Consider the following 26,954-nt stretch of genomic DNA (forward strand, 5'->3'; position numbering starts at 1 on the left):
TCCAGTGTGGAGAATGACTTTACAATAGGGATAGTTCCAACACAGGAAGGTTAAAAAGTAATTATGAATTTCAAAATTCTACTTTTTCAAGTTTTAAAACTGGTCAGCAAAAGCATAATAATTTTTGGTTGGAATTTTGCCTTATTAAGCACTTGATTACTTTCACAATACTTTCGGTAGTATTTTTCATGCTTCAATAACTGAAAGAAGTTGAAGTCTATATTAGCATACCCCCTCTTCAAATGCAGAGATGTCCTTACCCTCAAGCTTCAGAAAGGGCTACTATTAAAGAAAAGAAAAGAGAACATGAAACAGTATCAGCTGCAACATATTTATATAAGTCTTCTGAAGAGTGTTTTATTTATTCTGCCTAGTATGATGTCATTTCAAAGAGGAGAAAGAATTTCAATCTGAAGCAGAGAAATCACCGGTTTATGTAAACAGGGTTTTACCTAAATTTTCCATTGTACCTTGTCCACATTTATGCATAACTAATCTCCCAAAGTAATTTGTGAATCCCTGAGGATATTCTTGTTGGTCCTGGTGTCTATTGACAGTATTTTCTTTCTTGATTTCACAACTGTGAAATTGTGTCCATAACAGAAATGGATCAAGGAATGCGTATTCTGTGAGAAGTGATTTGGAGAATAGTGATAAATTCAGTGTAATTATTATTTTTTATGTATGTAGCATAGAATAGAGAGAATGTTGTTAATATTCATACTATTGAACAGGTAGTGTAGAATAAAATATTTAAGTGTTCATTCTTTGTGGCATAGTTAAAACATTAAAGCCAAACTGTTGAATCATGAGAACATTCAGAGTCATTGTATGTGTGTTAATTATCATCTTAAAACAATTACCTTCTTGTTCACTACTTTCACCTATCTTTTGTAGATTTCTAGCTTGCATATTGGAACATAAATGACAAGTATTTTTGTATAAATATATATTATTCATTCGTTTCCCTCAAGTATGCATAAATCAAAAAAAAAAAAAAACCAATAAAGAAAGAAGCACTATGCTGTGAGGAGTATTTACAAGTGAATTTAGATGATAACCATGGCAGCCTGAGTCAAATACATTTGGAAGATTCCACACCTTCTCTTCGTATTTGTAGTAAAGCAGAAACAATCCCAAAAGTTTGTCCAAAGCACAGCAGCTGAGCATTCCCTTCCAAAGCCAAGTAGAAGCCCACTATGCCATTTAGAGATATTATTAGAATGCCCATATCAGTGGTTGGATATAAAGTACATTTTGAGACTTGGTGATGTGAAGACTGAGTTTCAAAAGTTCCGCATGGTTTGTGATTTACATTTGGAAGAGTGCCAACAAAATTGCTATGCAGAAACTAAAAACCCCAAAATATCTGAAATATTTATCTGAATGAGTATCAGTCAAAGGCAGAACAAAAGTGTTTACAAGTGTGGATTTCATTCAGGCAAATTACATTGCAAATTAGTGTTTTGAAGCTATTGGCCTAAAAATAAAAAAACGTAATATGTTGAAATCATTTATGCTAAGGAAAAATGTATCTATGCCAGTGGCTCGTAAATGAAGTTACAGCCTGTTCCAGCCCAATGCATTCTGAAGTGACCAAGATATTAAACTCACAAACAAGGTTGTCAGACAACAAATCAAGCTGCAAATTAACCTACTAATTTTATAATCTGGTCACAGCTGCCAAAGTACAACTGAAAATTGATTTGCTGTTCGCTGTCCAGCACAAAATATCATAGATTCTTTTTGATGAGTGTCAGTGATCTCATTAGCATATAGCGCATATATATATATATATATCTCATATAGCAGCCAATGTCTTCCCTACTCCATTACAATAGTTCTAAATTTCTAGGGTCATTATCTGTATGTCCAAACACGCTACTAGAAACGTGCAGAGCAGAATTTGTATGTGACTCTTCTGGGCACAGTGAGTGGCAGAAATGGAGTTATGCTTATATGCGTAACCTTAATGTGATCCCCTGCTGCTTCAATTAACTCTAAACAAGAGATCATGGAATAAGGAAAATCATATTTGCCCTTGAAATTTACAGTTCAGGCATATCACTACCTAATTTCACCAGTGTTAACAGTGATGTTGGGTTAGGATTCATTCTTAATATGCTGAATAATACGTATATAAATGTTAAAAACTCATGAAAATAGAAAAAAGTTTTAAACTGCTAAGAATATCAACTTGATTCTGAAGTATGTTAGTAGTAGGTTTTGTTTGCAGAGTGGTGGATAAAGAGTATTTTATCAGAGCTTGTGTGAAGTCTAGAGTTCCTTGTGAATATATGTTCACAGGAAGCATTCTCTCTACATTCACCCTCCACTCAATGGGAATCTGAGGATTTCCTTTTGATAGTAATAGGGAAAACTCAGTGAGCTCCTATCACCCTGCTGTTCTTTCCACAGCTCCCTTGCTACTCTGATCTATTGTATTTCAGGACAGTACATTGTTTAAAAAGTCATTTTCATTTTTTTACGTATTTTTCTCTTCCATCTTATAGTACTAGAAGTACGATAAAAGCTCATTGTTTTGAACTCTGAGTCTCAGTCATTAATTTAAGTCCTGGTTCTGCAAGATGCTCTGCAGGAGCCACAGGCATTTTGCCTGCATACAGGCTTTATATGATCTTGGACATAAAGAAAGTAGCATTTTCTGTATTATTTTCTCTCTATCCCTGTGGAGACTTAATTGAAGTCAGTCAACCCAGGTTCTATTTTTAAATACATATATTTAACAAAGTGTCATATCAAAACAATTTGCTAACTTTCCTTCTTCTAAAAATATAATAGCACAACCATAATTAAGAAGCTGTGGGATCATATAATGCTTTTTCTTTTCTTTTTTTAAAGAATGATCAAATTATTAAGTCAACTCCCACAGCTGAAAATTGTGGCATAGTTTTAGTAAGTAAACCTATCTAAAGCAATAAAAATAAAATGAGATAAGAAAAGAATCTTCTGTATTCAAGGGTAGTAATGGGAGTTTAATTGTATGTGGTGCTTGGTGAAAATCATGGTGATATTTGGATGTTTTCAGTAAACCAGAATTTCTCTGAATAGCATGACATTCCCTTGACGTAAAGGCGTCCTCCAGTTACTAAATATTCACTGTAAGTTAAAAAAAAATTTTGTCTGTTGAGTAGGAGTACTTAGTATTTATGGAGCACTTCCTGTGTTCACAATGAAAGATTAGAGGTCAGAAAGTATGTCTTAAGAGAAGGACATGAAAGAAAATCTTACTTCACATAAGACAAGATGAAAGGGTTGCAAAAAATAGTTTTCTGATAAATAAAGAGTTTCTACAAGAAAGGTAGTAATTTTTTATTTATATTGGGGATGAGATGACAAATAGTGGTATAGAATTGAAATATGATTTTATCTATGTAAATGGAAACATGCTTTTTGGGGGCTAATAAGGTCTGGAAGAAGCTCCACTATGGGATCTTCATGTGAAAGTTCAGTTAAATATTCCTCTGAAATATTTTTAATTAAATACTTTAAATTAAAAATAATTTTTAATATAAAATTTAATTTTAAAAATAAATTTAGCTGAATTTTGTTACAATAAAAAAAAATCAAGTATGTTGAAACAAATACAATCTTAAGTCATCTTACTTTAGAAGCTTCTCTGTATCAGTGAAAAATAAATAAAAGAGATGGATAAAAGAAAGAATAGGCAAAATGCAATGAACCTCCCTTTGCCACAAAAATGGTCCAGACATCTACAGGGCTATTCCATATTACTTTTCTGTTTACAATTTTTTCCATTCACAGTCATATCTGATGTCCTGACCTGGGTGTAAACATAGTTCTCAGTTTTCTTTATTAAGGCAGGCACCTTCCTCTATCCAGTGACACTCTTTCATTGAGAGGGACTGCATCCGGCAGACTTTGAAAATGTGCAGTTGATCTGACTAGAAAAATGGTTGAGAAGCACTGGTTTAAGAGCAGTAGCTCAAAAGATGAATAAGTTCCAAGAAAACTTGCATTTTTCATAAAGAAGCGATGCAACGGAGCTAGAAAAGCGTGGATGTTGGCCTCTTTTATGTTTGATATTTTATTAGAAACTTTACAACAAAGACTCAACTATCCTTGAAGAAAGTTAGAGTATTTTAAATTTACAACACCATAAATTTTAGGACCAAATGTAAAATGTAGAAAAAAAATCTTTCTGCAATAATATTATATTAATTTCTGTAATCAGGATTTTTTTTTTTATGGACTAGACTGTCCATTTGATGGAATTATAACTATAAAAGTTTCTTGAAAATTCCTTGAAAGCAAAATTATTAGTCTACAGTACTTGGGGATTGGAGCTAGATCATCTTTAAGGTCCCTTCTTGCCCAAACCATTCTATGCTTCAAGTAAGTAAACACTGAAAACTATTTGCAATATTTATGTTCCTTATCTATTGAAATAGATGTTAACAGTAAAATTGGAATACTCTTTTCAATAACAATTTTAAAAAGTTTGACCTTCAGATCAGAATTACAGATTTTCTTCTATCATGATCCTCTTTATCTTTTCATTACTGCTTGCAATACTGAGCAGTGTATAAAAGGAATTGTGATTTTTGTAGCCTGGGCATAATCAGGAAAGTGCCTTCTGCTCTCAAACTCTATATGCTTCTCTTATGTTTGCCTTTTGTTTTCAAGACTGGGTTTGAGTAAAATGTTCATTCCCATCCATACCACTCTTTTTCTTATTTTTGTTGCTTTTTCATTACCTGTATTTGTAATTGAATTTTTGGCTGCATTAATGCTTGTGATGTACTAGCAGCCTTATTCTGACAGTAAGTCTAGAAATAACAAAGTGCAATATTGTTTCCTCAATTCAAAGAAGTTATATTAGTCCAGTGCTCTTATTACTAACATACAAAAACTAAAAAAAAAGAAAAGCATTGCATGTAGGCCAGAGAAAATATCCAAGGAATTTTTAAAAGTTAAGTTGCCTTCTAGAAACATAATCTTTAAGACTTATTTTATTCCTACTTCTTTATTTTAAGCTTACTGCACACTTTGCACTCCCAGGCAAGGTAAACCTGATACTTTTTTGATTAGAACTTGTGTTTCTTTTAGATTATCTTTTCTGGAGCAGGGTGAAACCAAATAAATTTCAAATGTATACAAGAATATATATATATATATTCTAGGATTGTAAGGTGAATTTCCCATAAAACTCAAAGAAAGTATAGACATCTATACCATTATACATTTTCACTAAAAAAGAAAAAATTACATTTTTTGAACAAACTATGTAAAAATTTCCATGGAAGGTTTACATTAAATGTATTCTTAAACTAATAACTTCTCACATACTATTAGTTATGATAAAGTTTCTTGAGTCTAGTCTAGGATGGTCAAACCTCTGTTTAATGGAGGGAAAAGGAGGAAGGTCTGTTCTCAGAGCTATCAACCTGCTCTTCTCTTTGTCCTCCATCCTTTGTATTTCTCAGTAGGAATATGTATTTCAAGATAAAAGGAGATTTTTCTCCTATTCCATACCAAATTTCAAAGGCAAGCCTTATACACTTCAATGGCTTCTGATTCCCAAGCTGCATGAATAGCTAGTAGGCATTTTCTGGAAAAAAAGGAATTGGTGAGATAAGCATATATTTCTAATTTAGTTTCTCTTTTTCTAATGAGTGAAAATTCCGTGACTGTTCTTAGCATTGGACTTCTAATTCAGCACTTTTAATCAGATTCACATTGTGTAATTTATGGCAGAATATTGACCAAGAAATGGGTATATCGTTTAAAAATGTTTTTTAACTGTCTCAACTAAGTGAATGAGACTAAGTGAATTAGCTTAATGGTTGATAATGGTCCATGATGATTACTTTGTAGAGTAAATAAAGATCTTTATAACATCATTTAAGTAAAGCAACTTACTAAACAAAACTTAAACCAGACTTCAACATCATTCCAATTCAGACTGTGAGGAGTGGCTGCACTATTTTTTTTTTTCTCAGATAACGTATCTTGCGTTTCAATTTCACCACTATCAAAAAGTATTTTCTTACTCAATTTTTTATTTTATTGGTGTGCATCTACAAAAAAAACCACAAACAGTTCTGGCAAAATGGCAGTCACTATTTCACTTAGTGTCTTATTAATATAGTGCTTTCTGCAATTCGTCATGTATTTGAATAATTAAAATCTCGTATAATGTGTGAATAGTTAATTTGAGAAATTTTTAATATCTTACGGACAGTGCCATTATTTCCGTACTATGATAGATTCCCTGCTTTTGCTATCTTTTCCTTGCAGTTTATCATATGACCACAAATCTTTTGCTGGGAGAACAAAACTGAAACTATAGCTCAGAAAGAAGAAGAAATAAGGCTGTGACCTGAAGCACCATAATTAGAAAGCATGCTTCTCTATTGAAAGTGTTATTAAAAGGGGAAAAAATGCTTTTCATAAACTGTGGTAATAATCTCTATTTGATGGAAGGCTGCTGCTTAGCTTCCAGTAACAAAGATGTACTTTATGAATACGAGAACAAAGTAACCATATCTATATTCTATTTCTGTTTATATGTTTGTCAAGATCCCTAAGTCCTTACACAAAAAATCTTTTTGAAGGCTTTGAATCTACTTCTAAAACATGTTCTTGTTTGCTTGCACTATTTCTAAAAATTTTTTTTTCTTCTCAAAAATCTTCTGCTATCCACTTTTCAAAATCTCTAGAAATGACCCTTTCAGAAGACAGTTGGCTTTTCAAGTTCACTGTTCTGTTCAGTTGGCAGTAGCTAAAATACCTGCCTTAGTGTGCATCTTTTGTACTCGCTAAGTGGGCATATTTGTCTGCAAAAAGAAATTATTCTTAACAATATATAGCCAAAATATGCAAATAATTATTTATTAGGTGATCCAGCAGTCAAACTAGTATGTTTGGCTACATTTGTTGTTTCTACTTCTCTTCCACCTGTAACTACCCAGGACCAAGGAGGTAGAACATTAGTGTTACATCATAGGTAAGTCTTAATGAGAATATGAGTTGTTACTGTTGACTTTATCAAATAATGGGGTAGTTATTATCGTCCAATACATTTTCTTCCACTTTAGTATTTGTTTGCTTGACTCTTCTGTGGACATTTCCAGCCACATTCAACCTGCAGATGTGCTCAATGTTTTAATTGTTAGTTTTCATTTGTCTGGTACTTTTTACTATTATATGACACATAAATGGCACTTTTTTAATTACTCACTTTCTAAGACAGACAATCCTGTAGTAGGTTTCCACAATAAATACCAGTTTTATTCCTATCTGAATAAAATCCCACTTTTTTTCTGATGTTGGTGGACAGGCATAGGTGGATAGGGAGACAACAGAGGAGAAGCACACTTCCTCTCCCATATGCAAGGAACCGGTCATTTTTAATTCAGTATCTATCCATACTGTATGTCTATTCAACTCTTCACCTTTTTGTCTGTGGGAAATCAGAAAAGAGAAACCCTTTATATTAACACAAATCATACTACATCAAAGCTGGACTTTATTTTCACTGTTTTTGCCAACAACTGCACAGTAATAATAATTGCAGTTAATTCACCAGAGCCGGCACAGCAATGGACTTTGCATAATGAATTTTGCAGGACTTTATCTTAACTATTCCATCTATAACACCAGATAATGATGTTCTTTTTTGTACAAAGTAGGAACTGCATAAATTCCTGAACATTATTATTTTTTAAATATCATTATACCTTATATGGATTTAAAACTGGAGTTCAAATATTAATTTCTTCAGCAAATGCAAAGTTTCTTCTTATCACTCAGAAACCACACATTCATAAATGTCAATTTTGTGGAATCACATTTCTGATCATTATCACTTTTAATGCATATGTTAAATTATCTATCATGTAGAACAAGAATAATTCAATTCATCTCAAGATTACTTTATAGTACTCAAAGTTCTACAGGAGTTGGAATTTTTATTGCTTTCATTTTTGAGTGTTGGTTTTTTTTGTTGTTTTTTTCAGATAACATGCATGTTTAACATTTACTGACATGTCACATGAAGAAATAATTTGAAGTAATTTCTTGTAGAAATCTGTATAAAACTTTGACACTTGACTTTAGGTTGGAATGCACTTTGGTATTTTCTGATGAGCAAATTGTAATAGCACAAAATTAAAGATGAGCAAATAAGTTGTTTTAAACAAAGCTGCTCCTGTGATGTCTGAACTTTAAGTGTTTTGAACAAAGTAAGTATTTTCTGTTATTCTTCTCTTTAAAAAAGTTGTATTAGTTTTCCTTTGAGTTAGTACCATGTTCTCTTGAAGCAGAGGTTAAGATGTCTCCTTTTGGTGGTTTTGAATCCTGTTATATGAAGCATTTCAAGTAAATTCTGCCCTTTCTTACTGAAGGAGATAAACCCTAAACTCTTTCCCCTTTTTCAAAATTCTTCCCTGACAAAGAACCTCTTCCACTTGAGTGGTCAATGATTGTACTACACACTGGATAGAAACAAGAACTCACTATCCAGGAAGCACTAAGTAAAATTAAACAAATATAGGAAGGACAACCGTAAAATAACAGGCAGAAAGACAATGGGGTTGAAGCTGTTCTTGTCTATCTTAACTAAGTCTTTTTGCAGATGTGCTTCAAGGTTATCCTTGCTAATACCGAATACAGCAATAACATGTTATTTATGGATAGTATGTAGCCATATGTATGACATGCACAGGTGAGATCTGAATTTAGTTTTAATGGAATTACTACCAAAGCAATAACTCAAACACAGGTCAGGAATCCTGGAAGTCAAGAGCTGATCATATTGTCTAACAAACACTTGCTGAAAGAAAAAATCTTATAGGAGGAATAAACATGGAAATAACTTTTTTTGAGCTGCAACAGCTGTGCATTGTTTTTTGTTCAGGACAGAGTTTTTCATTCATCTGTAGTGACTTCCTTGAGAACCTTCATTCATACATTAAGACTTTCCAGGTAGCTGAGTCAGTTTTAATATTTTTTTGTTGTTGTTGTTAGCTGACCTTACTTTTTCAGACAGCTGATTCTTTATCATCAGCAGTTTCATCTACTTCATCATGTACTTCATGGGTGATAAACTACTAGTGTTTGATGCAAGACATGTATCTTATTACTTAACTGGCTAGAATTATTGCAAGTGGTTATACAATCTAATTTTTTTGGTGGCAAATAGGACTTTTGTTGGTGTGCCCAGGCCTGTACATGTGGTTTGTATTCAACTCCTGTAAGCCATTCTGTGTCACTTCGGTATTGGTTATTCATGCTGCTCTTGTTCTGTGGCTTCAGAACATGTAATAATCCCTCTTCAGAAAAGTGCAACTTGGAATACTCATGTTTTAAACCACTTCACTTTGCTGTCTATGAAGAGATCCTGGACTCTTCCTTTTAGGTTGTCAACAACAAACTCATATATTGTCATTCTAAAGCTTCTCTCTTCTATGATCATGATGAAATTTCTTATCTACCCCTTGAATCTGGCTTTCAGGGAGACTCTTTTTAAAGCTTTCTTTGCTGTCAAGAGAGCTAATTTAAAGCCATTCACACAAAACTGAAGAGTACCTCCCTTAAGAAGTTATTCTTGATTTTTTTTCCCTTTTCTCCTTAGTTTCTTTTTCTGTGTCAAATATTCCAAACCCCTGCTGCATGGTAACAGTTGCTCCCAGTAACTTTGAGTTTTCTGCTTCTTACTGTCACTTTTGATCTTCTTCTAGTGACACTTCTAGTAACATTATTGCCTCCAAGAGCAGAGTAGAGAAGTGTCAATAAAGTCAGACAAATCTTAGCAATACCTATATGCTCTCTGGCATCCAGACAAACTGTAGCGGGTTCAGTTCCTAAATTGGGAGGAAACACCAATTAAGTGTAGTGGTTTGGTTTGAAATATCCATTACTTACTTATTTTGCTTCTGTGAGATAAGAATTAGGAGAAAGCAAAGCAGGCACAAAACTTAAAAGAATATAAAGAAGTTTATTAACAGAACTAAAAGAAAGAAAAAAGAGTCAGACTAAACCTTCAGAACACTTCTCTTCCCCCCACCTTTCTCCTTTCTTCCACTGACAATGTAAAAAGACAACCCTTGAGATTTTCAGTCCATTTACCACCTCTATAATAATCTCTTTTTCAGTTCACTTAGGGAGAGAAGTCTCTCTTGTTCATGCTATGGAGACATCTCCACAAGAAACAGTTCTCTCATGGCTTCAATGTCACAGTGAGACAGCCTCCCAGGTTGGTTCTCTGCTCGCATGTGAAAATCTCTTCCTTCGACTTACAGCTTTCCCCACAACTGCTTTTGGGGGTTCAATCTTGAGCTAATGGGGTACCATTTCAAGGATGAGCTGTTCAGAAGCAAAAGGTTCTCTTCATCCATCTCTGGGAGCACCTTCATCTCTAGGAACAGAGGTCTACTCTGAGAGCAAGGGTCTTCATCACTTTCATCTCTCTCTGTTTAAGCTTCTCACCAGATCACAGCTACTTCAACGTTTGCTTGTTTCAGCACAGGGACTTTTGCTCACAATTGCAGTTTGAACGCTCCACCCCCCCATGCTTTCATGAAATTACAACGGGTACTCTGATGTATCATACTCCATCACCATAGCTTTACAAGAGAATTTCAGCTTCTAGGTTTGAAGCATCTCCTCTTTCTCCTCTCTCAAGGTTTCAGCTCTTCCTTCTTCTCTGACTTTGGTGTCTTCATGGTGTTTTCTTCATGTGCCTTCACCTTTCCCTTTCCTCTGACCTGGGAGAGGATTGACGTCTGCAGACTTCATCTGTTCTGGAGGAAAATTACAACACTAAAAGGGTTAATCTCACCCGGGCCCTGCAGCTGGAATTTGCTTATCGCTGTTGGTCATGTGATCCTTGCCGGGCAGCAGCCTCAGATGAATTTCGGCTGCACTAGGTGAGGGCTGGCCTGGCTGAGCCACGCTGCGGGGCCACCTGCACGGAGCAGGGCTGCAGGAACTGGCCCACGTGGAGCAGGGCCGTGGATGGAACAGGGCCACATGGCTCTGGGGTGGCTGTCCCCTGGCTGGCCTGGCTAGCTCAGTTGGTAGAGTATGAGACTGTCAATCTCAGGGTCGTGGGTTTGAGCCTCACATAGGGCACCACTAATTATTTGAGCTGGTTTGGACAAATTGGGAGGAAAATGTCCTCCGAGAGAAGTGGGGTTACAAGCACCCCTCCCCCACCAGGTTTGGGAAAAAGGAAATTTTCCTCGGAGGAAAGTGAAAGACATAAAAACACGAGTGGAGGAAGCACCCTGCTTGGTTTTCAGCCAGCTTTTGGCTCCTTTTCTCAACGGAGAGTTGAACTTTGTTTTCCTGGGACTTTGGTTTTTTCCTTCTCGTCTGGACTGTTTCAGCATCAGAACACACCAGGAGAATTTCCCACCAAAGCCCTGGAGGTGGGCCCACCATGACCCAGCTCCGAGGAGGAGGAGAGAGACCACACCTACAGAAGGACTCTGAAATCTTCCCAGGTTTCTCTCCACAGCGAGAGGTTTTATTATTTAGCATTATTATCTTTTTCCTGTGTGTTTGTTAAATAGTTTTTATCTCTTTCACTTTCCTCCGAGGAAAATTTCTTTTTTTTTCTTGAACCTGGTTGGGGAGGGATGGTTGTAACCTGCCTTCTATCAGAGGATATTTTTCCTCCAGATTTGTCCAAACTGGCACACAAACCTACCCTTTGACATTGTGATAACAAGCTGGGTTGGCAAAATGAAAGATAAGGTATCTATTTCCATTACATGGTAGTCATTCAAATTACATTTTTGAATACAGCAAGTTATTTATTAGTTAAATTATGGTCAGCATCCATTATTAAATATTGGTTTATATTTTTCTTGGAGTGTCTGATTACCACAGCTAGTAAACTGTGGAATTTTTTTTTAAGATTGGCTTACAGCTATTGACAGATGCTTTCTCTATGTTCTTCTCAATATACGTACACAGAAAAGGTGATGGTGCAGGAGATTTATACAATGTTATTGCAGCTCATTTCTTTTAGAACTCTGTTTTGTTGCTCTGTTAAAGATGCATTAACAGATGAAGACATTGCAAAATTGGAAATCAGAAATGATTAAACAACAACATCCAGTGGAATCAGCATTTTATTTGCCTATCCAAAGCAATCCTCTGCCCATTTATTTATATGTATAAACAGATCTATAATATGTTATACTTAGATCTGACCATATAGTAGAAAAATATTGTGTATTAAGAAATTCAAACAAAAAAAAAGTTGTTGTGTTTTGTTTGTACTACTCTTTCTGTGGAATCTGGGTGGATACAGAGGATTGGAAAGTACAATATGGAAATTAGTTTTGTCTCTGCTGATGACTTGGCTTTATTCCATGTGATTATTTTGCAGGCAGAGGTCACATTCACATTCATGCTCAACTCTGATCTTACTGTGGAAGTAGCAAGGTTAGGACCATAACCTATGGCATGAGAATGAATGGGGTTGGTGGCAGTGAAATCAAGTTAATAGATTGCTCATATTTAACCTCTCATATTTAACCTCTCATATTTAATGGCCAGGTAGTCTAACTGTTTTATTAGATGGTACTTTCATGCCACAGATCTTAACACAATAGCTAGTTTTTCACAAAAGCGTAATGTGTGTGCCCAAATGTATTTTCCAGAGGGGTATCCAGTCTTGCTTCAAGTACAAGAAGAGGCAGAGAATCTAATTTTTCAGTGCTTTGATCCAATGGTCAACTATTTTTATTTTGAAGTTTATGCTTTACATTCAACTTCCAACCATCTGTAGCTAGATGTCTTGGTTAGAATTATTTCTGTTCAAGCCTTGAAATCTTTAGTATTATAAGCACAAAGCCAGATAATCACAGTTCTGTTGTCTCTTAAGCCAGCTGTTATCTTTTAATTTCATTCAATATCTCTGACTTCCCTGCAAACAACTGGAATTAGTGGCCAGCAACATACGGTAACACATCAGCAGTTCCTGGGGCTTCATGTTCATATGGTGACACATCAGCAGTTCATGTGGGCTTCTGTCTGACATGGAGACTCCAGCCTGGTGTCTCCAGAAGACTTCACTTCTGTATCTCTTCCTCCTCTTCCAGTGAAGTCAGAATGCGACAGCAGTCAGATCCCAACCTAAAACTTATTTCCCCAAGAGCATAGGGAAGTGTACCACTTATGCTGACTCTTGCAGAAAGCATTTTGTTTCTGATCACACTAGTATTGTGGCTAGTGGTATCAGTGCTTTCTGTGCAGGGTTGTCTAAGTAATTGAGGCTGTATTACCAGGGCTTATGTTTCCAAGAAAACAGTTTTACCTTAAATGTGTTAAAATCCTCTTCGACGTATAGGCAGTATTTATTTGTTTATGAAAGAAAACAATGTATTTGTGGGTTTTAATAATATGAATAAGTTAGCTCTTTAATATTTCCTTTCTCTCATTCTAAGGCATTTTTTTTCCATCCTCAATTGCTTTTGTGAGTTTTTTTCTATTTAACTAGATATAAGATACTAATATTGTTATGCATACAGTATTGTTGTGTTAGTGTCACAAATATTATGTGCTGATTAAGTCTAAGCATATCCTTTTTTATATATGTTTTTAAAAATGCCCCTTTTTGCCACAATGTCATGTACGCTGATTTGCCTTAGTCTGAATCAGAAAATGACTGCTTTCCGTGCACCTGGAAATTATTGTACTTAATATGCATTCTGTATATTCTTTGCTAATAATTTCTTGTTCATCATTTATTTTAATCATTCATTACTTCTTTTCTAGTCTGCTTCAAACATCGTATTTCGTAACAAGTTATTGATGAAAAATGCATATAGCATTGCCTAGTTCTGGTAATTTAATTATGATTTAATCCCACAGAAGCTGGTTAAAGATGTTGATCTTCATGATGACAACTCTGATTTGACATCTGTCAGTACTGAATTCATTCCATGCTTATACTGCTCAGTGTTGGTTTGTTTCCATGATTAATATTATTATGTGCTATCCTAACAAAGAGTTATTGTATGAAGCTGGCTTCATCAAAAAGATGTGGGATTAAAAAAATAAAAATCCCTTTATAATATAGTTATCTATAATTATCTATAGAAAACCTTCTGCAGGCCATGCCAGGACTTTCTATTATGCCAATAACATTTATAAAATACAACCTGGAGATCCATGAGACTGGATGTGATTCGTCATCTTTTAATTTTTTTTCATCTGTATTGCTTTTAAAAAAATTCAACATGACTTTAAAGAAAGGAAATAGAAATCAGATGTTGGAAGTTCATTTGATGCGCTTAGTGGTGTTTTTCTTGTTTCTGTGCTATGCAGTGTACCACTGATTTTTCCAAAACATAAATTCAGAGAAGGCGAAATGCAATGTTTTTTCTGTAAAAATATGTACTAAACAAAATTGATGTCCACATTCATAATTTTGCCAGAAATGTTTATGCATTTATCCATTGAATGCAGAAGCTTGACCTTCTGAGCTATCTCACAAACAAAAAGCAACTTCTCTGTGGAGGGCTTGAAGAGATCCCTTCATAATCAATATTCAGTTACAAGTACAACTTGCAAGAATTTGGCAAATGATCTCAGCTAATGAGAAAATTGTGTTCTGCTTGTGTATATTGTGAAAGTAGAAAAATTGGCTCAATTTGCTCAGTAAATTATTCATTGGAAGTTACTCATTCATCACTAACAAAAATGCTGTCTTCAAATGTTTCATCTATTTGGTGTTTCATATGCAAGGAAAACTGATTTTACAATCTGTCATTCCTACAGCTGTTCTAGAGAAATAGAGAAATCTTTATTCTTACAGCGAAAGGAAGCCTCTCTTCTTCCATCTCAGAAATAAAAAAAAAAATATTCCAGATGTAACATACCTCAGGCTTTTTTGGGGGGAAGAATCCAGTGAAGAATCTGTCAATGCAAGACTAGAAACCAGGAAAGTACCTTACAGAAAATACTGATATGTGGTGTCTCTTCCCAGTATTTTAACTTGTTTGTTCTCATTTAGTGATGATTTGACTTGCATCAGAAGAGGACTTCCATGATTGTGAAATATGGAACTTCTCCAAAGGGATCAAATATGACTGGAAAAGTGGTTGACAGGAGCTGATCCATGTTATATATGCTGCAGCTTCCTGATGACTTACTAAGCCGAGAAAAAAAAATAGGCAAATAGAATAAAATAGAGAAAATAAACTCATACTTGGAGCAGTTTGCATATCTAGTGTGAAGATGGAACTGTTAGGGGAAGCAAGCAGGATGGACAAAAAGTGCAGGAAAACAGAGTGTTTGCATATTTCCTTTTATGTGTTTACAGAGTATCCTAGAATATTTTCTTAAAAATACAAAATTTAAACCAAAACATTTTCAAGAATCTTTGTGTAACTAATGCCTGAACTGCAGAGCTAAACAGTGTGCAGATAGAGAAATGACAAATGTTGCACAAATGGATATCCTCGATACCAAATAGCACATATATTTTCATGGTGTTGTTTTGAAGCTTCCTGTGTTAATTTTATTATGTCAAATTACTAGTGAATCAGTGGCAATTTTATGTGCATCACAACAAAAAAGGACGTTTATTTCTTTGAAATATACCATGTTTCTAATTAAGATGATAGTAAAATAAGAAAATCAACGCATTGATGCATATCTTAATTTTAACTTGCTATAATAAGATATTCAAATAATTCACCAGCGCACTCAACATTTGAGTATACTAATGGTAACCTGTATCACTACCTGTTTTTCTAAGTCAGGATGTCTGACTTAGAAAATTTCTATGTGATCCAAAGCATTTGCTTGCATGGATGTTCTATTACATACAAAAATTAAAAAAAAAAAATGTGGCCTACTTTGATGAACATGATGCTATTAATAGGCTTTTTACATTTTGAGGAAGTGGTGGTCCATTAAAATCTTGACACTGCCAGGGAGTTAAAGAATTCACAAGGTATGTAAGCAATTTGAAAATTAAAAACATCTTCAGTTTTAGATCAATCCTTACCATTAACTATTTAGAAAGATCATACTTGCTGAGTGCCTTACCAGTTCTTATTATTTGGACCTCAAAAATGGTAAAATACATTCACTTTCAGAGTGGGACAATTACTTGAAGTAAGCAGGTCTCAAATTCCATTTGACATGAATATTTATTTAAATATGAAGTATTCAGAAACAATAAGGGATATAAATGGTAGAGAATCAGAAGCAACACCACTACTTTCTTGTGTTCATCATTTAATATTAATTCTGTATAGAAAAGCTTTAAACTCTTTAAAAATCAAAAATACAAAAAAAAGTTTCAATTTTTAACTTTCATGCATTTATCTTTTTGATAAGAAGAGATTGACTGATAGATGCATCCTTTTATGCATTACTTTTTTTTAGTCTGAAGGTCAGAGTGAAGCAGTTAGGCTGAAGTAAAAGACAAAAAGTTAACTAGCAATAATTTTCAGGAACCAATTTATTATAATAGAACAAGATAGGAGTGGTTATGAGATATTGAAGGTAATAACTGAAAGGCTTCATCTGAAGACTCATGAAACTATATTTCCAATGTCAGAACCCAGAAACCTGGAAGATACTCCTTCTTCAGAAGGAAAGTAAGATGGTTCTGATTCCAAGATTAAAAAATTGTCGTAGAGCGTAAATCGTACTTGAATGTGACTAGTGAGAGAAGAGCTTAATATGCCAATTGGTTATCTCTTACTGCTAAAGTAAGCACTGTAATGGAGATGTTTAGTTAGGGAGGCTTCTCTTTCTTCTGTCATCTATGTAGATATTGTTATGCTAAAGCTTTACTAATATAAGACCGAATTGGAAAGAGAAGCTAAAATTGAAATACATCTAAATGAATGCTTTTTGATACAGATTTTGTAATATCTTATAAAATTTGATGTATTTTTCATATAAAAATATTTATCAACTTATCCTTTCATTGAGTATTTGGGAAATACTACTTTTTTGCTAAATATCTCCAGAATCTTATATTACTATTTTGATATGTAATAAATTAAATTTGATGATCAAATAATAACCATTTAGTCATAATGTTCTGCATTTTTTGGAAAAATATTAAAGACAAGTAAGACTGAAGTTATGTGTTAAATAAATATCTTATTTTGGTTAGCTTTTAAAATCTGCATCTAGCAAGTAAATATTTGAGAGTGTTCAGCTTTGGAGATATTCAAAATGCAACTGTGCAGAGCCTTGTGCATCTGCTTTAGCTGACCATACATTAAGTAAGAAGGTTGGTCTAGGTGATCTCCAGATTCCACCTTTCCAGTCTCAATGATTTCGTGATTTTATGATTTTTTATTTCAGTTTAACTCTCAAATGCTTGGTTGCTCTTACAGATTTAACTACATTATTAGACCATTTTGAAACGTAGTTTGGTTTCTATCATAACAGAATTCTTAAATAAGGAAAAAGAAAGCTGTAAAGCACATTTTCTCCTTTCAGAAATCTGGTGAGAGCAGGTTTGAGGACTACTTTAAAGAAAAGCTATTCCCCAGATTTAGGGTCAAATCAATACAGTGGTAATAATTAATGCTATAACAATAGTGTGGTAGTACAAATGTACACAAAATGAATGCTCACAATATCCTGACTGAAGCAAAGAAGTCTGCTTTTTGTAGCTATTTCTGCTTAGAGTGAAACAAATTGGTATTACTCTTCGTTATTACAGATGAAAATAAATATTTTCCACATCCGTGATTTTCCCCGATTTTCATCAATTGTTTCAAGTATTTGTCGTTGCTGTACTTCTAGCATTTCTTTTAGAATAACACTATAAATGCAAATCATATTAACACGTAATATTAAGTGACTATTAGTATATATTCACAGAAAAGCAATGGTCCTGTGCTGTGTGATAAAGTGTGTAACCACAAACAGTTTCAATCAGAGGGAAGCAACTGGGGAAAAGTACATTAGGAGCCTGAATAAAAAAGCTGTTCACAATCAGTTACAGCTGAGTGCAACAAAAATTATTTTCTGGGGATCAAAGGAAATTAATGATTGACCAGTGTAACCAGAACATCCCACAGCATGTTGAATATTTAATGCCATGCTACTTCTGCCCAAAACAATCTGAGGTTTGGCATATATCCACCAAAATAGCTCTTCGCTAATTAATTTGCCATGTCATTTTGCATAAAAATAGTAATTAATACTAGTCACCATGCGCTATCGTGAACTTTTTTCAGTTAAAGATTCAATCTCAGTAGTATCGAAAGCTTGATGAAATGGTCATGTTTTCTTATTCTTTGAGAAGAACATACACATTGAAAAAGGTATTGCAGTCAGAAGGAAGGATATATCAAAGTTTATAGACCAAATATATTTGAGGTTGTTCAAGGTCAATGAATTTTTCCCTCCACTTGCTTGAAATTATGAGTAATAGAATATGAACAACTAGTACTCCAGCTGAAATGAACTACAGTGATGTGTAACGCTATATTTAGCTGTCTTCTAAACTGTTGCAGTCTCATTTAACAGGCTCCAAATTAAACCTGCATTCTCCACCATTTTAGAGGGAACATTTAGCCTGAGGTTTTGCAAATTGATTTGAAGAATTTCCAGTAATTATTACTTGAGATGCAGAAAGAATGCAATCTTTGAAGAAGCACTTAGGGTAACCATTGCAAGCAGTGGTCTTGAATAAATAAAAAAGAAGTATTGTTACAAAAACTTGCAGCTTGCCTTGTGGAAAAAAAAGAAAAGAGTTTTGCTATATAGAAGTGGGTTTGGGTCATTTTCCTAATCTCTTTATCCCCCAGACAGATGTTTTTAAGTGCAGTAAAACACAATTTATTCTGAGCAATTGTGCAATACCAAACCCCAGGAGCTGCAATGCTACAGTCAAAAAGCCTAGAGAGTCATTGAAAACTAACATTACTCTGTGAGAGTCTGCAATGAGCAGGAACAGCCTTGTAGCAGAAAAGTCAGAGACTGGCAGATCACTAGTAATTAAATTAATAGCATTGAGCCCAAGGCCATGTTTCTTCATCTTCTGTTTCTCATATTGCCTCTCATTTTTTTATGTGATAATCTTTTCATGTTTCTTACTCCTAATTAACACTTGTTAACACTTTTTTTTTTTCCCTTTGGCTTCTTTTGCTTTTTTAATTCTTTCATATAGTTTTGGTTTCATTCTTCTTGGTGTGTGTGGCTTCCCTGTTGGCTTATCTCTCCATTCATTTTTTCTGGTCCTCCTATTACCCTCCTACCTTCATTGTTGCCTTCCCCATTTGCTTACTGCTTCCTTTCTTTCATTGTGCCACATGTCTGACTTCTTCTTTTACTGTAATGGTTTTCTGTCAGAAAGGACTTCTCCAGCACTTTTGAGAGTGCTTTCTGATTCCATGTGAACCATTTGAGTGATGTTAGTCAAAGAACTGTTTTTTTCCTTTTCCACCAAAAATTTTCAGGCCCTTTTCAAAACTGTGTAGTTCAATCTGCTCTAAGCACAAATTTTAGGACTGTAGCTTCAGTGAAATGTCATGACAGCAAGTTAAACAATAGCAATAATATTATATAAAGTGTGAATGGTATACAGTGTGTCTAAATCTCAACAAAGTTCAGGATGTTTTTAGTAACTAGTAATCCACATGTGCATTCATCTGTACTGAATTTATAGGGGATAATGCAATGTAGTATAGCTGAAGTTTTTCTAACCTAAACACGTTACCATGCAAACTCCCAATTTAAATTATTTATTAGAGGTGGAATTGCTTTTTCTTCCGATGGTATCCCTTCATGACAGGGAGCGATGATCAACGTATTTGAAATATAGGACTTCTCACCCATAGCAACTCTTCAGGACAAGGTTGTGTAGTCTCAGCACATACCCTCTGCCATTGGACCATTTCTTTAAAAAAGACTAAGCAGTCTCAACCTTCTCGGGTTTCCTTTGTTGAGGAGTCCATTGGTGCAGGTATCTCAGGTGCAGCTGCAGTTCAGGCTGCAGGTTGAGCCCTGGATGGTGATGGCTTGAGAGAAGAGGCCATGAACTGCTGGCCCTTTGCATCCCAAAGGCGGGGGACCAGCGGCGCTGCCAGGTGGGCGCTGGCAGACACGGCAGGAGCCGAGGGCTGGGCAGAGAGAACCAGACCTTCGTGCCCTTGGACTGGGAAGGTTTAAAAGGCCTTTGTTCGGGGTTCCTCCTCGGAGGCTCCAGCTCGGGCTGTTCCTTTGTTATTGCGCTGTGAGTAAATGGCTTTATGGACCGGGACATCTGAACCCCTGCCATGGGAAACCGGGGATCAATCCGGTAAGAAAACCTGGTCTGACTCTGGGTGGGATGGGCGGGGAGGCAAGCAGGAACCCCTCAGCTCGCTGGAGCCGCTGCTGTGAGGTGGGATCGGCCCCAGCTGTGGAAGTTTCTGATGATGGGAGTATGACCGAGAGAGAGCCTCGTGAATGGTCAGACTGGGAATTTTCCTTAACACCCCCCTTACCATTGAGGTAAAAACGTTAGTAGGTCCTGACTTCTAGAAATAGTGGTGGTAGCAGGAGATTTTTTGTTGTTTTTTGGGGGGGTTGTTTGTTTGTTGGTTTGGTTTGGTTGTTTTGTTTTGTTCTGTTGGGGTTATCTCTGGGGTTTTTTGGGGTTGTTTTTTATTGTTTGGTTTTTGGGTTTGTTTTTTTTTTTTTTTGAGAAATCTGCAGGTAAATGTTCCAAGTGCTGGATTTGATTCTCACGGTGTGAGAAGTTTTTCAGTAGGCAGGATGTCCTGGTTTAAAAGCCATGGGATAACAGGAATTCTGTTGGAGCTCTGGTTTTAAACAGAATTTTTTTTAAGGAAAGGTAAATTGTGATGCTCTCATATCAGAATTTGGACAGCAAGCAATATAGGGAACATTTGTTCTTTCTTTTTTTACGCTGTTGTCAGAATGTTTTGCACAGGAGTATGATATTGTGAAATGCAATGTTACAGAGAGAGTGACAAAGAAATTTCTGTTAGAACTTGTTATAAGCCCTCTGTTTTGGGAATATAAAGGAAATAAAGAAAGAGGACCTGTCTTTATGAGTCAGAGGATGAGACCAGCCATGAAAAAAAGAAATGCAATCACTGCATGAGTTGAGAAAGAATATCCACTGCTAACAGAGAGAAAAGAAATCTGTGCATTAACAAAGAATATTTAAAAAAAAAAGAAAAAGTGAAATATTTTCAGTTGGAAATCAGCAGTAAGTTTCTAATCTCTGAGGAGGTCTAGAAATTGCTTTCCATGAAGGTAGGGTAGCTAGAAATGAAGATGAACACGAGTTTGATTTATAAACTCTGGCTGCTTTTTATCGCAGTCAATAAACTAGTGATCTCTTTAGAGCTTCCTATGAAACTAATGTAGAGGTGGCCAGTTAATAAGAATTATTCATGTTTCCATTCCCATTATTCTCAGTTATTCACATTTTACTTTAATTCTTACAGTTTACTTTTGGAGAAGCTCTCGTCTCACTCCGTTTTCTTGAAGCCTTAATACCATGACATAAAATCAATGGATATACATTCCCTCTAAACTTAAGAGCACATTTTACCATGAGAGGGAAGATGTGTGCTAACGTCCTTACAAAAAGTTCCATGGGTGAGGGTATGGGTGTTAATGTCCCTGAAATGGGTCTTAATGTCTACTAACTCTGGGCAGCAGGTTTGTTACAGGGCACAGACAGCTTGGCTCGTGAAACGGGCAAGGGTCTGCACAAGCCTGAACTTCTGAACTTTGGGGTAAAATGACGAGTTCAAGGGGTAATATGTGATAGGCGGTTCGGGAAGTCTGCACCTTCCTGGTACCCCAGCCAATGGGGAAGGGAAGGGGGCAACATGCGGCCAGGAGTTTGGGATAAAAGGAGACTGCCCCCTCCAAAACCTTGAGAGAGAAAACTTTACAGGTGTGTGCTCTAGTGGACTCTCTCACTTTATTCAAATAAAGTTGCAGGACTCCTCTGACTCCTTTATGGGCACTGGCTTTTCATAGTGTGATTTTCCATACAACCACTTGGATCAGGTTAGTAAGAAGCAGTTTGTTTCATCTTGCTCCATGACTGGATGCTTTGCAATGGCAACAGCCTTCTAGTTCCTGATAGTACAGGGAAAGAAAAAAAGCCAGATTTTCATATCTCTGTAATAAAATGTCACTTTACCACAGCTTGGATTGTCAGGACAATGTGATGTTTGGTTGTTTGTGGTTTTTTTTTTTTAAAGAGACTTTTTTTTTTAAATTTGGTTGATTAATTATGTCATAGTGCATTATGAGAGTACTTTATTCCTGACTAAGCTACATTCTTACTGAGCCTTTGTACAAGTTTTACTTGGTGTAAAGCATGATTTAGATACCATAGCAATGTAACTATTGGGGAAAAATTGCTTTCTGTAGGTTAAAAGTGAGTTTACAAATATCTATCAAGAAAGAAACTTTTAAGTAAACTTGCAAGTGAATTGATACAGTTATAGTTTTATGCTGAACTAATAGAACAGTTGGCAACCTGTGATTTAAATACTAGTACTGATACTAAATTATTTTTCTTTTATGAGAAAGAATGAATGGAATGAAATCCACTAAAATATAGATGCCAAATACACTTGTTAATAAAAAGATATGAAGAAAATTATCATCTTAATGATTCAAACACGAGTGGCTTTATAGAATTATTTGGGTTGGAAAAGACCTATGACAATCAAATCCAGCTGTAACTCAGCACTGCCAAGCCCACCACTAAAGCATGTCCCTAAGTGCCACATCCACACATCTTATCTGTAGTTCCCCAGACCCTCTTTCAACCCCTTTTGTAGACAGGTATTTAAATAGGTGGATTAGTGAAGCAAAAGAAAATTTAGTGGAAAAAGAGCATTTATTTTTTTAAATGTGTATGGAGAAATTTGCATATAAAATAATAAAGAATCATTTGTAAAATAACATTTTCTTCCAAAGGATTATATTTCTTCACAAAAGATTAACAATTTAAATAATAGTTTAACTGGTCCTGAGAAAAAAACTCTATTCCTTACCAGTCACTACAGGCTATTTTTTTAGACTTTCTATGATCTAAAATGATTGATAGGAATGGCTCAAAATCAGAGCAGCTCTCATGGCTATGAATCTTATATGCTACTTTGCCGTTCATTCTGTTACTAACATACTAAGATCTGTTGCTGTAGAACTTTCGTGGCATTTTCTTGGTTTTGGAGTAAGTTATTTGGTGTCTTTTTGAGAGTAAGAGGGCAGTTTAAAAACACATCTGCATTTTCAGATACCGAAATTAAATTTTCCAATTCAGACTCTAGCTTTAAACTCCTTTTGCATACTTTAAACTTTTTGCTTGATTGGTTTTTTCTTTGTTAAAGAAAATAATTGTCTTAGAAAGGAAGTGGAATATGTCCATGCAGGAAGAGCCCAGTGTTTCACTCCTAAGAGGAATTGAAATCAAAAAGTAGGAAATTAATTCCAATATTAAAATTTTCTCCTATGTCTAGCATCTACCCGTCCTGTAGTATAATATTGAAATGTTTAGGTAGACATATATTCAAAGCCTCCATGGTCTAGAAAAATAAATTATACTTAGGTAGATTTTCTTCTAAAATGTATTTCCTATTCTCATTGAAATGCATCCAGTGTTTTTAAAATACCTCTTTTGCTTATGTTCATTATTGAAAAATGCTTCATATTTTTCTTAGTCTTGCATATATTTTATGTTGTATGTGCTCGCATGGTTCATTTAGACCTCAGAATAACTTCCAAGCAACTATAATATAGCTGAAATGTGCCATTTTCCACAGCTCATATTTATAAGGTGGATCATTCTTTTTTGTTTATATTGCATTGCCCTGTAAAGAATCCATGATTCCCTCGAAAATAATGACATTCTATAAAGGCAACAAATGTTTATTTGGAGGAGAATTTATTTTCTTTTCTTTCCTGTTTCTGAGTCTCTAGGGTATATTCAGTTCATATTTTCAGTATTTTTCCTCTCAAACACAAGCATCTTTATTTACTTATATTTTTGCAAAAATGAAGGTGACAGGTAGATCAAGGAGAGATGTTTGTGAGAAAGCAAAGCATTATTAATCTTCTGAAAAAATATGAAAGTTTCCTAAAGTGTCGCAGCTTGCCATAATCAAGTATCAAACAAATAAAAAGCTGTGAATAATATTATTGAAATGTATTGTTTTGACTTCAGCTATAACTGTGACAAAAGGTTTGTAGTCCTTTGCCTCAGACAGTGGAAGTAATAGGTGACAAAATGTATCTGACCTCACATCCTTTGCTGCTTCTACCAAGAAATTGGTGTTCAGAAGAATTGCTTACTGGGGGAAAAAATACTCCTAATCTTGCTAATGCTTTAATTTTTTTTTTTTCCTGGTAAATTTTGGTGTGAGATAGTTTATAAACATTAATTTAGTATTTGTCTCCCTGCACAGCCAACATTAAGCCTCACTAAATATGCAGTATGAAACCTGGAATACATAAAACAGTATACACACAAGTATGCTATTTATTTTATAATAGAAGAACATTAATGGGTTTACTTAGAGTATACTCACAGTTTCACTCATGGCTGAAAGTTTGATTCATGACTACTCTTCATCAAAGCAACTTAGATCAGTTTGTATGCTTTTAGTTCAGAAGGAAGTCACATCAAAATGAAGGCACCAAAGCATAAAATAGGATTCATTAGTACAGGCTCAACACAGAGGTCAGAAAAGCTAAACAGCATCATACACTGCACTGGTCTGTAGAGACACCCGCTGAGAAATTACAACAGAAGTGTAATATAGGCATTACCAAGATGTTTAAATGTTTCAATATCAATGTTTCTACATATCTTTAAAGGTATACATCTTGACATATGAATTTCCTTAAGCCCTCTGGCTTAAAGTCTGGCCCATTTATGATCTAGTAACAGGAAGGAAAGGACTGTCTTGTCCTTAATAGTCCTCAGTACTGACACTTCCATTGGAAGAAGTACCATGATTGTGCAAAACAGTCTCCAAGGCACTTACAGATCTTCTCTGGTGGCCCTGGCATGTGGAGAGGATAGATGCTTCACTTCCCCATAGTGTTTATTAGCACAGTTTAAAAGCATGGTTTCCACGACAACTACCTGAGTCTGAAATGGAGAGCTGAAGGGAGATTATAACTTTTGAATCCTTCTTTCACCTCTGCTTTGAGAACAGGCTTGCACATGTTGCCCTTTGCTTATCATTACTCCAAACAAGCGTTTGCAGATTAAAGCAATATTAGCTAGTCTAAAAAACTAATTTTGCTTTCTTATAGAAGGAAAAGACAAGATAGCTGCCCAAAATTTAATTTTTTTCTCTATATGCAGTTCTCAAAGTGAAAGAAAAACTGTGGAAAAATGACCCTATAAATAACTACAGCTAAACAGAAGGAAGATCTTGCTGAGCTCAGTGGGAGCGCTGAGGTATGGAGTCCTGCCTCACATCTATCATTTAGTTCTGAAACCTTCCCTCACCTGAGAGGCAGCAGTTTCCTCTCATAATGGGAAGATTTCACTTACAAACTCAGCAATATCTTGCTACTCTGACAGAGAAGACCTCTCAGCTTCCACAGCCATCTGAGCTGTGGGAATTGGATGACCCTGGGAGATCAATCTTTCCTGAATGGCATGACCCGCAGGCTCCCCATGAGCTCAGAACTCAGGCGGATCTTGCATTCTGCAATATTTTGCACCGACAATGGCAGCTGGATCACAGGTCAAGAAGGAAGGTTTCTTCGCCTTTTGTTCTTTTCCTTCTTGGCTCCTGTCTGCTATGTTAGCAAGAATCAGCCAACTAATTTGAAGTAGCTTCCTCCTACTTCTGTAATGAGCTTCAAAGCTATCCATGGTGCTTAGAGCAGTTGAATGGAAGCAGGAATGGGGGAGCTCAGAGGGAGACAGCACTGTTTTTAATTGAACCAGTGGTGTTTGTAGAACATAGTGAAAAGGTACAGAATAAGCAAGTGATGCCCCAATAATAATAGTATATATATGTGTAATAAAGCTCTCATTTTCCTTAGAGTGTCAGCCATCCAAACTTAAATCTGAATTACGGTGTTATGGTCTGTAGACTAAATGTTTTTATAAAAAAGACAGTAAATGTTTAACAGTCTGTTCAGGGGTTTGGATTGTACCAAAGTTGTGAACAGTCCCTTTCTTTGCGTTCTTCAACTACAAACCGACCAGACCAAGAGGGCTTCCTGAAGATTGTCTGTCTTACATTAAGTTTTCGATATTTGATAAAGAATTTAATTTCTGCAGGCCACTGACTGTACTTCTTCGTAGTTATCAAAATTCTTCAATAGGTACTAAAACTGATGCATGCATTTAATGCTTTTGGCTTTAATGGGTGTGTTTAAATAACTTAAATCCATCACCAGAAAGCAGCGAAGGGATATGTTGTAAACATACCTTATGTCTAACTGAAGACTCATTATCATGGCTACAGTGCAGTGAAAACATCACAGCATAAGAAAAAGCCAAACCCAGACGTGTGCAGATCTAGAATCATTATCAACTGAAAAGCATGCCTCTAACTCTATTGACTTCAAAATATTTTTTAAAACTAATTAGAAAAAGATGCTTGATAAATCAGTACAGGAATAACTATTGCCCCTGTTTTGTTATGAAATGACACAATATATTTTTGCATCATTGCAAGATAAATTCATTTTTTATTTTATTTACTCTCTTTAAAGTCAGGAACCCTCATTTAGAAATCTCTAATAACTAAGCATTCTGTGTGCATTTTGAGTTCTTATATCATATGCTATAACCATAGAATTTTTGCTTTAAATATACAACTTGAATACTGAGTGTTACTGGATGATTTAAATAAATAGATTAAAGTGTTTTAAGTGTTCTCTAATGGTGGAATAAGTAAAGTATGCCTTGCTTATTTTGTTTTTGGCTTTGCTGTGCTTGAAATCAGAAATTTTGCATAGTT

General features: G+C 35.3%; 1 protein-coding gene and 1 non-coding gene across 23 annotated transcripts in view; both read left to right on the forward strand.

Annotated features, from left to right (window-relative positions):
- Window positions 1-26,954, forward strand: part of TENM3 (teneurin transmembrane protein 3) — a 1,314,113-nt gene that overhangs the window by 210,050 nt on the left and 1,077,109 nt on the right. The gene's annotated exons all lie outside the window — the stretch shown is intronic.
- Window positions 11,046-11,118, forward strand: TRNAD-GUC. The gene has a single exon. It is a non-coding gene; the product is annotated as a tRNA-Asp (tRNA).

This window comes from Corvus kubaryi, unplaced genomic scaffold (assembly GCF_017639235.1).
Source record: "Corvus kubaryi isolate FWS band 111438036 unplaced genomic scaffold, C.kubaryi_AGA036_p1.0 split3-131, whole genome shotgun sequence".
NCBI lineage: Eukaryota > Metazoa > Chordata > Aves > Passeriformes > Corvidae > Corvus > Corvus kubaryi.